Below are 14,437 nucleotides of genomic sequence, written 5' to 3'. Positions count from 1 at the left end.
GCCTGCCTGAAGAGTTCAAGTGCGGTAACGGCATGTGCATTACACTGCAGCGGTGCTGTGACAGCGTCATAGACTGCATCGATGAAGAAAAGGACTGTGGTAAGCAGTGGCTGTTACATTAACGTGTCAGATGGTTAAAGTGAGTTGAAGCGAGATCATACTTACTGAGTTCCCTGGCTGAATTCTTACATGTGATGTTATACTTTTAAGCAATAAATGCTCTATGCGTATTTTGTTTTAAAGACAGATTGTGAACAAAATCAAAGATATATCAAACGTATCATTATGAATTTCTTTACAAAATGTGTATTGCTAATAATGTCAGAAACTCATACCGCAATTATTTACAATTATAACACTTTTACATGTTTTGATAGGCTGACTAGAAATGACGCATTAGTCTTGTTGTAGTTGTGATTAACATTGAGCGTTTGACTCATGGGCAAATGCAATTATTCCTTAACACATTTCAGTGTCGACTCCGCGCTTTGTCCCGCCCACTGGCGCCACGGAAACGCCCACTTTGATCCCGCCCATGACGTCACTGTATCACGGCACGCACACTGTAATACCGCCTTCAGTCACTGGAGATCCTACACTGGTATGTGCTATAGCTTACGATTTTGTTTGTGTTCTAAACCGATTGTGTTGCAAAGATATATACTATAATACATTTTGTTTTGCTTTAAACACGGCGTTAATTTACAATTTCCACCTTTTTGTGCAGCAAAAATATTTAATTTAAAGTTCATAACACAAGCTTAGCTGTTAAAAAAACTCATGTAGGTTTTTAAACGTCTGATTATCATTTTCATTATTAGTAAAATCGTAAAACAGCTTTTACCATTTACCGAAATGTTCGTATTAACCATTAAGGTAATAGATACACGAAATGGTACTAAAATGTCTATTATTTTTACATGTATTTCTATATTTAGAATATTTCTTACAGAAATTCACTTAAGCAAACAGCGCAGACCCTGATGAGACGCCGCATCATGCGGCGTCTCATCTGGGTCTTCGCTGTTTGCCAATACCTTTTTTTCTAGACGCTAGACATAAATGGGTTAATTGCCTGCACCAGCAAGTGGTCCACCTGGCTCAACAGAGACAAACTGCAATATGGCGACGGTGACAGAGAAGTCATGACTCAGAGCGAGCTAGCAGCCATCTGTCCGGCTGGCAAGATCATCGCTGTGGAATGTCAGGCAGTGGACGGTATGACCTTCTACAGTTCTTGGGAAGTAAGCACAGTGCTCTATTGAGGGCGTTTCTGTGTGTCTGAACGCTGACAATGACCCGATCCCATGAAGTGACTACCAGATCAGATACTTCTGCTGCACATGGGAAGGTGATTGCAGTTAGGAGAAACTTTGGTAGCAAATGTGCTCAGCTAATTAGTATGATAGAATTTGATTTGACGAACCTGTTGTGTTAACTCTTTTAGTGCTGGAACCGAATTTTAAAGGCCTTTGCAAACAGTTTGGATCCAGATGAGACGCCACAGAACGCGGCGTCTCATCAGGATCCAAACTGTTTGCTATTCTGATAGTGGTCTTTGAAAAAAAAGTCAAAGAAAATGCTAATTTTAAAAAATCAGCAGACAACATTTTAGCAAACAACATATTTCCCAGCATGCAAAGGGTTAAAACATTCATAGACTGTCAGTTATGCTCTACGAGCTTAGTAGGCGGGTTAATAAATCTCTTGGCGTATTACTTATTGCCATAATCAGTGTTTCAGAAGAACACCATGCAATATCGTCAACTGTGTAGCATTTATAGTAAACATGTTACTTCATGTTTTCAATTTGTTACAATGCAAAATTCGTTGCTAGTCGTGTTGAGAAAGTACGGGTTGATGAAGTACATGTTGATAAAGTAAGTGTTGATAAAGTACGTGTGTTTTTTTAAGAAAGTATGTGTTGATAAAGAACGTGTTGAGAAAGTACGTGTTGTTTTTTCAGAAAGTACGTGTTGAGAATGTACGTGTTAAAGATCATGTTTAAACCTTTGTTTTTATTCTGTGATTCAGCAGGGTTCTGTAAACAAAATAAAAATATATTATAATTGTAAAGATTGAATCCTTTATTCAGGTTTTGAAAAAAAAAACAATATGTGTTCCAAAAAAAGGGGCATTTCATTGCAAATGCTCTATATAATATTCACTTCATGCAAATGGATAAGTTCTTGCTTGTCATTCAGGGACAAAATTGACCATTCATATGTTCTAATTGTAATGTTAAATCGAATCACATGACTGATTTTCTTTTTAATTAACTCTAAAAATATTGCGTTTAAAAAAAAAATAATATTAAAGCAGTTTAAATGCAGCAGTTATAATGAGGCTTCTAATCCCTAGGCATGCTTATGCTAGTGTTAACCCCCATACTATATGTATTTCTCCCCACTTATCAGCAGGAGGTCTCAGAAATAGCGCTGTTTGGAGCAGTATTAAGGTAAAATAAGTGCCAAAATTAGCCCCCCAGGTAAGTCAGCATCATTAATATTCCTTCACTGCCTATTGCTGACCCAGACATCTGACATAGAAGTGAATCCAGGCCCCCAGGTAAAAGAAAACGAAAATACCTCGAGATATCCTTGTGGAATTTGTGACACAGAAGTTACTTGGAAACAACAAGGTATTGCCTGTGACCAATGTTACGTCTGGTATCATGCTCATTGTCAAGGGATAGGAGATTCAACTTACTTCTGCCTGTCTGACTCTCGGTTTATTTGGCACTGTACTAAATGTTGCAACTCAAACTTCTCGCAACCCCTATCTGATTCCCTAAATAGTCTGAGTGAAAATACCATATATTCTCCACTGCATTCGCTAAGCACAGAAGAAAGCTCAAAAACTAGTGGTCACATGCTTGACACTAGTCATCCAAGCCCTAGAACAAGGTCAGTCGCCACATCAACACCCAATGCTAAGAAAAAAAAAGGTTAAACCCCCTAGGCCCCCAAAACTTAAACCATTGGAACGCCTCACCATCCTATATATAAATTGCCGCTCGGTTGATAATAAAATCCCAGATCTGCAACAGGTAATCTCACAGACCAAGCCAGACATCTTGTGTCTTACAGAAACATGGCTCAAACCCGAAATAAATTCTTCGGAAATATTTCCGGATCATCTTAATTATAATGTTTACAGGGATGACAGGCTAAATAGCAAAGGAGGAGGGACCCTGCTAGCTATCTCCCGTTCCATCACCAGTCAGGAACAACCCGACCTAAACTCCAAGAGTAATGCGATCTGGGCAAAGATCTCCCTTAAAGGTATCAGAGACATATATATCTCTTCCTTCTATAAACCTCATGAGAACGATGAGGAGTCCCTTAATGATTTATGGTCAACAGAAAGAAAGATTCCCAGAAATAGCTCAATCTGGATCTTGGGTGACTTCAACATGCCCAGTATAAATTGGTCAACCGAATCCATCATAGAAGGCTGCAGGCATAGAGATATCTATATCTCCCTACTGGAAAACCTATTAGACCTAAATCTCCAACAAATGGTCACTTCCCCCACCAGAGGTAACAACACCTTAGATCTTTTCTTTACAAATGTTCCTGGTCAAGTCCACAGCACCACTACATTGCCCCCTCTAGGTTCATCAGATCACGACATTGTATTTCACGAGATGAAGGTTAATAGAGGCCGTCCCCTACAAACTGTTAGAGAAGTTAAAAGCTATAGGAAAGCTGATTGGTCAAGCCTCAAAAATGACTTTAATAAATATGCAAAATCCTTTCTAGCGTGTAACCATTCTGACCCAAATTCTGCTTGGTCGTCTTTTAAGAGTGAACTCACACGTCTAAGCTTCATCCATATCCCATCAAAACAAACTAAGGCACGTCGTGATCTGCCCTGGATAAACCCCTCCATCATACGCCAAATTAGGAAACGCAATCGACTTTACTCCAAACTTAAGAAGTCAACCACTCACTCACCTGACCTGTTACAGAAATTTAAGAAGCTCAGAGGTCAGATCCAAAAGCAAGTTAGAAACTCTTACTGGTTGTATTTAGACCAGGTCATATTCTCAAATGCCTCACAACCAGGGGCGAATAAGAAATTTTATTCTTTCGTCAAGTCAAACAAAACAGAAAATTGTGGAGTAGCCCCCCTCAAAAGTGATGGTCAAACCTTTACCGACCCAACAACCAAGGCAAACATATTAAACAAACAATTTGAATCAGTCTTCTCTCGCCCACAGCCACTGAGCCTCTCTCAGTCCTGTAAACAGATACTCACCCCACAAAACCACCCAAAGATGCAAAATGTCACTATCACCGAGGATGGAGTACGGAAACTCCTTAAAGGTTTAAACCCCAGCAAAGTATCAGGACCCGACCAGATCTCCCCAAGGTTACTAAAGGAACTTCACCATGAAATAGCCCCTGTCCTGACCCATATCTACCAAATTTCTTTGAAATCAGGTATTGTCCCGAATGACTGGAAGCACGCAGTCATTGCTCCAGTGTTCAAGAAAGGCCCTAAATGCAACCCCAGTAACTATAGACCCATCTCACTAACCTGTCTTGCTTCTAAGCTTATGGAGCATATACTTGTCTCCAATATCATGTCTTTTTATGACGAACATAATATTTTAAGTCAATTTCAACACGGGTTCAGATCAAAACATAGCTGTGAAACCCAGCTCATTAGTTTTTCTCAGGAAGTCTATGACAACCTAGAACAAGGTCAACAAACTGATATTATAGTCATGGACTTCAGCAAAGCCTTTGACAAAGTCGACCATCACAAACTCCTCATGAAACTTCATAGACTAGGGATACACCCCGAGACCATTTGTTGGATAAGGTCATTCCTATACGGTCGCACCCAACAGGTTGCCGTCGAGGTCCATAACTCTGACAACCTTCCAGTCCTATCTGGCGTCCCCCAAGGCTCGGTCCTCGGACCTTGCCTGTTTCTATCATACATTAATGACTTCCCTGACAGTGTTAAGAGCAAGGTTAGGCTTTTCGCAGATGAAACTATTGTTTATTTAACAGTTAAATCTACCCAAGATGCACAAACCCTCCAAAAAGATCTCTTAAATCTTGAAAACTGGGAATCCGATTGGTCAATGGAATTCAACCCCGACAAATGTGAAATCCTTAGAATCAGCCGCAAAAAACATCCTTTCCTTTTTCCCTACAAACTTCATGGTATAGAACTAAAAGCCACAGAGACTGCAAAATACCTAGGTGTCACCATAAGTAAAGACCTGTCTTGGATCAATCACATAAACAACATAACATCAAAGGCCAGTAATTCACTCAGATTCATTAAAAGAAATATCAAAACTTCAAATAAAAAGGTTAAAGAGACTGCCTACAAAACGTATGTTAGGCCCCAGTTAGAATACTGTTCAACTGTTTGGCATCCTTGGCAAAAATATCTCATTTACAAAATTGAACAAGTCCAAAGATCAGCTGCCAGGTATGTTTGTAATGACTACAACTATACCAGTAGTGTTACCCAAATGTTAAATGATCTCAAATGGCAAACCCTAGAACAGCGTCGTAACATAAGTAATGTCACATTATTATACAAAATCCAAAATAATCTTGTGTGGGTTGACCATCACCACCTGACACCCACCAGAAACCTGAACTACCTGGTACCGTACTCAAGGACACAGTATCACTCGAATTCATTTTTCCCACGTAGTATTCGTCTGTGGAATGGCCTGCCTGTGTCCTTACAAGCTAGTCCCAGTTTAGACATCCTTACTGGGCAGCTGCATCCTTTCCACCAGTTCTAATCTATTGTGTTTTTAACTTTTTATCTTAGTCTTGTAGCTTCTTTTATCTTTTTATCTGTACCTAGTAAATTGCACTGAACATATCTTTAACAGCTATTTTCTGACAACGCGCCGGCTTCTGATAATCGTTCAACGATTGTATAGCAGTACCATGTAGATGTAGATGTAGATAATTGTCAATTGGTCAATCGCTCCGTGTGCGACAGACTATGCACTCTTGTTCTCAATATCTCTGCTACAGAATTGAACACCCTGCCAGGCGGTCATATTAAGCCCAACACACCCACATTAACTCCCGCGTGCAGACCTACCAAAAACACAATACCTCGGTTAGACCTCTCATTGCCTATAACTTAGAACCAGCTTAATTAAATTAGAAGTCAGAATGAAATGCTTAAACTTACTTTAGCGTTAAAAGTGAAACCGTTGAAGAAATTACGCGAATTACATATAAAATGTCAACATTTCATTGCATAGAAAACAGTAAAGCTGTGATTGGTGATTGTATCTAGTGGAGAAAACTGTACTAAATGCAAATTAAATTGAATGTAGTTGTATTATAGACAACGTCTTTACAACCACCCACATTGTTTCCACAACACAAAAGACATCCTTTAAAAATGTAACGTGGTGTTGATAGTATTCTCCCAACACAATTCTTAAAAAGTCACGTGGTATAGGCACTGTGGTTTTAGTGCACATATCTAAGCATGCTAAAGTGTTGAAGCGCTAAACAACAGTATTGATACAGTCTTATAGTAGTGTGTGGCCCAAAATTATGGATTTGTCACCTGATTTGAAATACACTAGTCCACTAGTTTCTTGTGTAAAACAAATGTACTGGGACATAATCTCAGTCTAGGTTTCGAAACATAATTTTATTCTCAATATGAATACAAATAAATTATTGTTTGTTCCTCAAACAAAAAGTGTACGAGTATTTACTTGATTGTCTTTTTCCAGTTTTGGACCGATGCTCAGCGCTTTGCCGGCTGTCCGGCTGGCAAGATCACCGCTGTGGAATGCCAGACAGTGGACGGTATGACCTCCTACAGTACTGGGAAAGTAACGCAGTGCACCGTCGGGGGCGGTTCTTTGTGTCTATGAATCTCTGACAATGACCCGATCCCGTGCCGGGGCTACCAGATCAGATACTATAGCACGTGTGAAGGTAATTACTTGTAATCCGTTGAATGTTAATATTAAATTGCTCAAGTTGACCATTGAAACTTGAAAAAAAATCTAACTTACATACAGTATACAGATATGTGTAACAATAACTGCACTCGTAGTTTGGCGAATCGTGATATTGTTTTATCCCTTTACGAATCACACACATTTAAATGTAACTTTAAATTTTAAACCTTTTTGCCTTGACGTCGGCAAAAATACAAGTCCTCCGGTCACAATATCATGTGGCACACCCACCGCAGCGCTTGGAGTCACCGCAAGAACTCTAACAGTGTCTGGTAAGAAAATGTGTAGCTGCCTTCATTTATCCACAGAAAAGGCAATTATGTTAAGATAAACGATTTACATTACTCACTAAGATTAGATTCAGGAATAAGAAATAAATGATTGGAAATCTTTACGCGAATAAAACTGAATGTTGCTGTTCCCCTTCAATAGTTTTTGCTAAGAATCATGTCACAATGATTTTTGACACATATCTATATATAGTTTGTTTATCTCTTTCCGTGCTGGAACCGAATTTTAAAGGCCTTTGCAAACAGTTATGATCCAGATGAGACGCCAGAGAACGTGGCGTCTAATCAGGATCCAAACTCTTTGCTATTCTCATAGTGGTCTTTGAAACACATCAAAGAAAATGCGTATTAAAAAAAAACAGCAGACGACATTTTAGCAGACAACAAATTTCCCAGCATGCAAAGGGTTGATTATCAAAGACAACGATATATAGGACCTGCATCAGTCGTACGGTTTTGTGATTGAAGCATCAACACAAAGTAACACGAATCTAATACACATTTATAAGAAATTTTGTTTACATAAAATTACGTCGTTGTTTCCTGTAGCTACGCCATACCGCACGAATGCGTTACCCCAGCATGTATCGGCGCATGGTCGTCATGGATCAACACAGACACCCAGACGGCGTTGGTTACCAGTACAGTCGCACTTGACATTGATCTAGATATGTGTCGTGCTCTGAGAAAGCTGGACAAATGCATGTGCGTAAAGTGTCCTCCCAGATTAGCCTGTGCAGTCCGCACAGGCTAATCCGGGATAACACTTTCCGTCTAAACTGGATTTTTGCTAAGAAGAGACAACATTTAAACGAAAAATTCCATAAAAGCGGAAATTGTCGTCCCTGATAAGCCTGTTCGAACTATTACTTAATTTGGTTTGAAATGTCTTTGTGTTGTTCATATATGTTTTTTTGAGTCATTTGTATAGGATTGTTGGAAAGATAACGTAAAATCTAGAAATTGGGTTAACTCAACCTGTGCACGCGTTTGTTTATCATTTGTTTTTCTCCTACCAGTCAGAAACGGGTATATTGGAGTAATCTATCACAAGCCTTGTCTTTGTCGGTCGGTCAGTTTGTTTGCATTAAAGTTTGTATGGAGTTTCTGCAGCAAGTTCTGAGTTATTACACACTAAATATATAAATGGTGCGATGGTCTTAGTCACGTTTTATGACAAATATCTTGTTTATATCTGATTTGTTTGCTTATTTGACCTTTCAGCCGTGTAGCACCGCCCAGAAGGCTGTGTACTGCCCAATGGGCAAGGTGACCTCTATCAGGTGTGCCACAGTGGACGGTATCGCATCCTACAGTACCGGGGAAATACAGCAGTGCACGCTGGAGACCGGATTTAGATGTATGAACGACAACAACTTCCCTGCTACGTGCAGTGATTAAAAGATCAGATACTCGTGTGACTGCAAAGGTGTGCACATGTATTTGCTACTGGGTTTATTCCGAAAATGAAGAACAAGTCGCGATATGGGAACACCAGGCGTAATGCATGTGCGTTAAGTATCGTACCAGATTAGCCTGTGGAGTCCGCATCGGTATATCAGGGACGATTTACCCTGATAATGCCGCTTTAATGGCATTTGTCGTGTGGAGTATCTTTAAAACGGAAATCAAGTCTATGTGACAGTATCGTCCCAGATAAGCATATGCGGTCTAGTAAACACATGTAATCTGGGCGATATTAAACGCTCAAGCATTAAGCCTGGTTTTCCCCGAGCGAGACTTGTTTATTTCTTAAAGTTGTTATGAACATACACATTCTGATTAATATTTTTTCATAGCAAAAACCATTCTAATTGGTATGGAATCTGATATTTATTGTTTTATTATGTACCCATATTGTAGTTAGAGTAGACATATTAAGGGAATAAGTATATATACCTGCTGAATGACATAAATTGTATAGTCATGCTAGTGTGTCCAATACCTGACCTATTTTTATTCCAACATCGTTTAATATTTCAAAACCTGAATCCATAAATGTTGTTTTTGCTCCAATTGCAGTGTGTACAAACTTAATTCCATCATCTTTAAATCAACGCGAATCGACGGCCCATGCCTATGCACCAAAAGGCAAATACAACGAGTGTTTTAAAATTCCAGCCTGGTTCCACCTGGAATCCATATAAACGTGAGTTGTTTGCAGTTGGTATGTTCAGTTTCAACTCAAATGTTAATTATATGCAGTAGTTTGTTTCCATGTATAATGAAGCGTGTCGTACTCGCATTGAAAAGTTCAATATAAAATCATTATCATAATGATACTAAGACATCAAATCGGTAATAATGGAAGTGATAAACAAGTAACTGTGTACATACTTCCTTATTAGAATGCATTCAATTATAAATGAGTTAAACTAAATCTACGCTTCAAACGGTATACTAAGTTTACGTCCGAACAAAAATAAAGAGGAGAAAGAAATGAATAACCTCAAAAAATTATCAGTCAATATAACTTTTGCCTTCCTCCCTGAAAAACAAATCTTATTTTCACATTATATTATATTATATTATATATATATATATATATATATATATATATATATATATATATATATATATATATATATATATATATATATATATATATATATATATATATATATATATAATATATGTGTGTTACAGGCTGAAAATGTGGCAATTTAAGATGCGGGCTGCTTCCTATAGCATTCGTTGATATACTTTTTACTTTGCGCGTACACAAGAACGCTGTTATGTTGTTTGTTGCAGGGCGAGGAGACATATGAGTAGTGTTCTGAGAAAACTGGGCATAATGCGTTTGCGTGAAGTGTCGTCCCAGATTAGCCTGTGCAGTCCGCACAAGTTAATTAGGGACGATACTTTCCGCTTTTATGACATTTTTCGTTTAAAGGAAGTTTCTTCTTAGCGAAAATCCAGTTATGGCGGAAAGTGTCGCCCCTCATAGGGACTGAACAGGCTAATCCGGGGCGACATTTAACGCATATATACTATGCCCAGTTTTCTCAGAACGCGACTCATATGACCTTAAAGGCTGCTGCATGCGATGCGTTACTCAACGGTAGTCACCCTCGGCTATATAAGCAATAAAGTCTCCAACCAAAAGTGCCCCAATCTAAATTCGACTTGGTACCTTCCTTATCACATAAACGAATTCGTTATACCGTACGATTTAAGAAGAAATCATTCTTGGCATATTTGCCGAAACATCTTTGTTGAGTAATGTAAGCTATGTTCATGCGTAAACAGTGAACGATTTTTATTAATAGTATAATTCTTCACACTTGAATCACATATATAAACGGTAGTTTAAGCATTTAGCATTGTGGGCCTCTCCTTGTACATAAAGTTTCTTTCATAAATGCATGCATGTCCCAAAAGGCTTTAACTATTTAATTGCTGGAACCGAATTTTGAAGGCCTTTGCAAACAGTTTGGATCAAGACGAGACGCCACAGAACGTGGCATCTCATCAGGATCCAAACTGTTTGCTTTCCTGATACTGGGTCTTTGAAAAAAAAGTGAAGAAAATGATGATTTTAGAAATTCAGCAGACGACAGTTTAGCAGACGACATATTTCCCAGCATGCAAAGGGTTATGTCAGCAATGATTATTCATGTGTATGTGATATTATTGAACTTATTTACTACAGCAAGCATTTCCTAATTCAAAACATCGCTTTCATCCTTCATATCACTGACAAACGACATACGATAAATGTCAAACGCTTACCAACAAAAATGGCCCCAGCTAGTCCCGGATTACCGATTGGCAGAGAAGGCAGCTGCCTGCGGGCCCCGCGAATTTAAGGGGCCCCATGAGACCATAAATATACATACTGCAGTGATTGATAATTACATTCTTAATATTATAGTTATAATGATGTATTGGAATTACGGTATTATCATGACATTTTATACCTATAGAAGAACATTGTCACATTTTATGTCTTGCCAGCCTTGGTACTGGTAGGCTTATTTAAATGAGTTAAAACGACTGGGCATTGGCATTATAGAAGGCACTGGGGCGTGGGATCCAAAAGTTAAATGGATATTGGCATCCACGTTGCTAATCCGATTCCCAGCTAGGATCACTTCACTTTTCTGACAAATTTGAATAATTAACTGTATTTTAGGTTAACTTTGTTGTATTGTTTTGAATAGCTTATGTATTGTGGACCTCATTGCGACAGTAACGCTTGGTTATCGCCCGCTTATTTTTTGTTCAGAATATGGAATAAACATATTATTTTTAAGTTAACTATAATCTCCAGCTCTCAGCAACAACACTGAGAACCTGACGTGCCAGACGAGCGCACTGCGTCTTATATCCGTGTTACCCAACGACACGATCGGCTTCTTCACGGTGATTGACAACCTCGAGCTTAGTAAGAACAATGAGCGTATCCTCGACCTTCTGGAATTTTCCCGTTACTGCAACTCGCACTCGGCATACAGTCACGTGACGCGAGGCTTCACCAACTTAACATACAGTCACGTGACGCGAGGCTTTACCAACGATTGCAACTGCTTTCAGGCAACGGCAACAGAGAGCAAGAGCATTGGAAATATTGGGCAAAGGAGGCCGCAAACTAATAAGGTCTTATTCCGTACCGAAGTCGTGTGGCTGTGGTATTTGCACTGGAGGAAAGAAGATGAATACATGGGATTACTTCATTGCAGTAACTGGTTTACTTGATTGTAGCTCTATTAATGGACGTTGTTTTGTGGATCTTTACAATTGTTATTTATTTTGAGGTTTCCACATCATCATGTTATATATGTGTGTTAACAGAGGTTTTTACAATAACAAGAAGTGATGTGTTTGAGAAACACTATGCCCCCATATATTTGACCTTTTACCTTGAATGATGACCTTGACCTTGATCTTTCACCACTAAAAATGTGCAGTTCCATGAGATACACATGCATGCCAAATATCAAGTTGCGATCTTCAATATTGCAAAAGTTATGACCAAGGTTAAAGTTTTTGGACAGGCACACAGACACACACAATGACAGACAGACAGGCCAAAAACAATATACCCCCCTCTTTTTCGAAGAAGGGGGCATAACAATACATGTTGATACTCTTTACCATGTTGTGTTATAAATAGTTAGAAAAAACATCATTGAACGTAAGCTCGAGTCTCACTATTGCCGACAGAGACCCGCTACATCCCAGTTTGCTAAAACGCCGGTCGACCGGCGAGGACCGGGATGATTCGTCGAATTTTTTCAACACGGTCACACTTTTTCCCGGTGCCGCCCCGGTTGAAGCCGGTCAACAACCCGGCAGAGTTCTGGTCAACCCCGACTAGCTATGGTTTATCCCGGTGAAGCCCCGGTTGTCTCCGGCAATGCCCAGGTGGAGACCCGGTGAAAGCCGGCCCCGGTGGAGCTACGGTGCCGTCCCGGTTGTTCCCGGTGCCGTCCTGGTTGTTCCCGGTGCCGCGCCGGTCGTTGCCGGTCCTTCCCGGTGACTCCCGGTTCATCCCGGATGTATTAAACATTTATATACTTACCCGGTAGGGCCCCGGTTCATCCCGATCGTCCCCGGCGGAGCCCCGGTTCATCCCGGAAGAGCCCCGGTAGATCCCGGATCACGCATCGGGGCCCTACCGGCATCATAGTGAGACTGGGCCTTAATATATAGGAAATATTGTGTTTGAAAATTGTGTGACTGGCGAATAGCGCTCTATACATTGAAGAAAGAGCCTCTTATTTATTGATTTCCGAATGCATCGAGTTTTGCTATTTACTTAATAATTTAATGCCCTTATAATGTTTTATGAAATGCACTTTGTCTTGATGTGGAAATATCTCATTTGAAAATGTGTTTGGTGTAGTTGCCCATTAGATGATTTCAAGCCTTTTTACCAAGCTCAGGTTTTTGAAAAGTGATTTTTTTCAGTAACAAGGAAACTTATCACTTTAAGTAGAAACGATGAAATATTTGAACTTTGGGAATTGTTTGTATTATTTTCAATAACAAAAAACTTTTCATTTAGAGTAGAAACGATGAAATATTTGAACAGTGGTAATCGTTTGTTATCTTTGTTAATCGCAAGGAATACTAAGTATTGACGTGCAAATTAAGATAAATGTTTTATATTGTAAACTATTTTATATTCTTAAGCAATTTATGCCTAGCGTCTTGAAAAAAGGCCTTAGCAAACAGCGTAGCCCCAGATGAGACGCCGCATAATGCGGCGTCTCATCATGGTCTGCGCTGTTTGCTTAAAGGAATTTCCGTAAGAAATATTCTAAATATTGAAATAAATATTCTAGACATCTCTAATTTTGGAAATAAATTGATCCAATTTAGAAGGATGGGAGAGTTCACTAGGGATAAATGGTTTGAATGAAAAAAAACAAACAAACAATTATCCATTTTGACAATACGCTCAACTAGAAATCGTCCCCTTACATTTTTCATTTAATTTCACAAACCAGCATGAGCTTACGATGGAGAAACATAGAAATAATGAACATACAACACTTCATATTTTAGTTTTTAATGGAAACTATTTAGTCGTTCGGTAATGCCCATACTTAGTTTCCGCGCGAGATCTCTAACCAACGATAACGAATGACCTGTATGCGGTATAGTGTTGACATGCACATGTGGTCGCGCTTCGTGAAAAAGGGCTTTAATGCATTATCACAAAGTGTCGTCCCAGGTTAGCATGTGCATTGCGCACAGACTGAACCCAGGGTCGATAATTTCCGCTTTTATTGTTTTTTTCGTTTAAATGAAGACTCCTTTTGACGAAAATCTAGTTTAAGCGGAAAGTGCCGTCCCTAATAAGCCTGTGCGGACTGGACAGGCTTTTCTGGGACGACTCTTTACGCACATGCATTTAACCCCTTTTTTCACAGAGCGCGGTCCATATACGTTCAGTTTATTGGTTATAATCGCATTACACTGATTTAAATTGTGATCATTGTTTTCCGAACAGTTATTCAGGGTGCAGGATCCACGGGGTTCACAGTTCACATAAGGGCTGGACAGAATGTGAACACACCGATAAGAACTTTATTTTTGAAAAAAATCTCAAGTTATTTAAATTAATTTGCAAACATCTTTAGTGCATAAAGACTTTTTATCTTGCACTTTGTGCCGATATCTTAAAATTTAAGGATAAATCCTTAAATACGTGTGAAAT

At 39.2% G+C, this 14,437-nt stretch overlaps 1 long non-coding RNA gene across 4 annotated transcripts; it reads left to right on the top strand.

Annotated features, from left to right (window-relative positions):
- Positions 1 to 516: 516 nt before the first annotated feature.
- Positions 517 to 13,302, top strand: LOC127856097 (uncharacterized). Of its 4 annotated transcripts, none has more exons than XR_008037846.1 (6): positions 517 to 601; positions 1,050 to 1,218; positions 6,746 to 7,251; positions 8,494 to 8,698; positions 9,292 to 9,418; positions 11,543 to 13,302. It is a non-coding gene; the product is annotated as an uncharacterized LOC127856097 (long non-coding RNA). The 4 variants fall into 4 exon arrangements; XR_008037847.1 differs by having other exon boundaries at positions 1,050 to 1,351; positions 6,746 to 6,953; XR_008037848.1 differs by having other exon boundaries at positions 1,050 to 1,351; positions 8,494 to 8,629.
- The last annotated feature ends 1,135 nt before the right edge of the window (positions 13,303 to 14,437 follow it).

The sequence above is a fragment of the Dreissena polymorpha genome, chromosome 13 (assembly GCF_020536995.1).
Source record: "Dreissena polymorpha isolate Duluth1 chromosome 13, UMN_Dpol_1.0, whole genome shotgun sequence".
Classification (NCBI taxonomy): Eukaryota; Metazoa; Mollusca; class Bivalvia; order Myida; family Dreissenidae; genus Dreissena; species Dreissena polymorpha.
The sequence above is the reverse complement of the archived record's forward strand: the minus strand, read 5'-3'. Positions and strand labels throughout refer to the sequence as shown.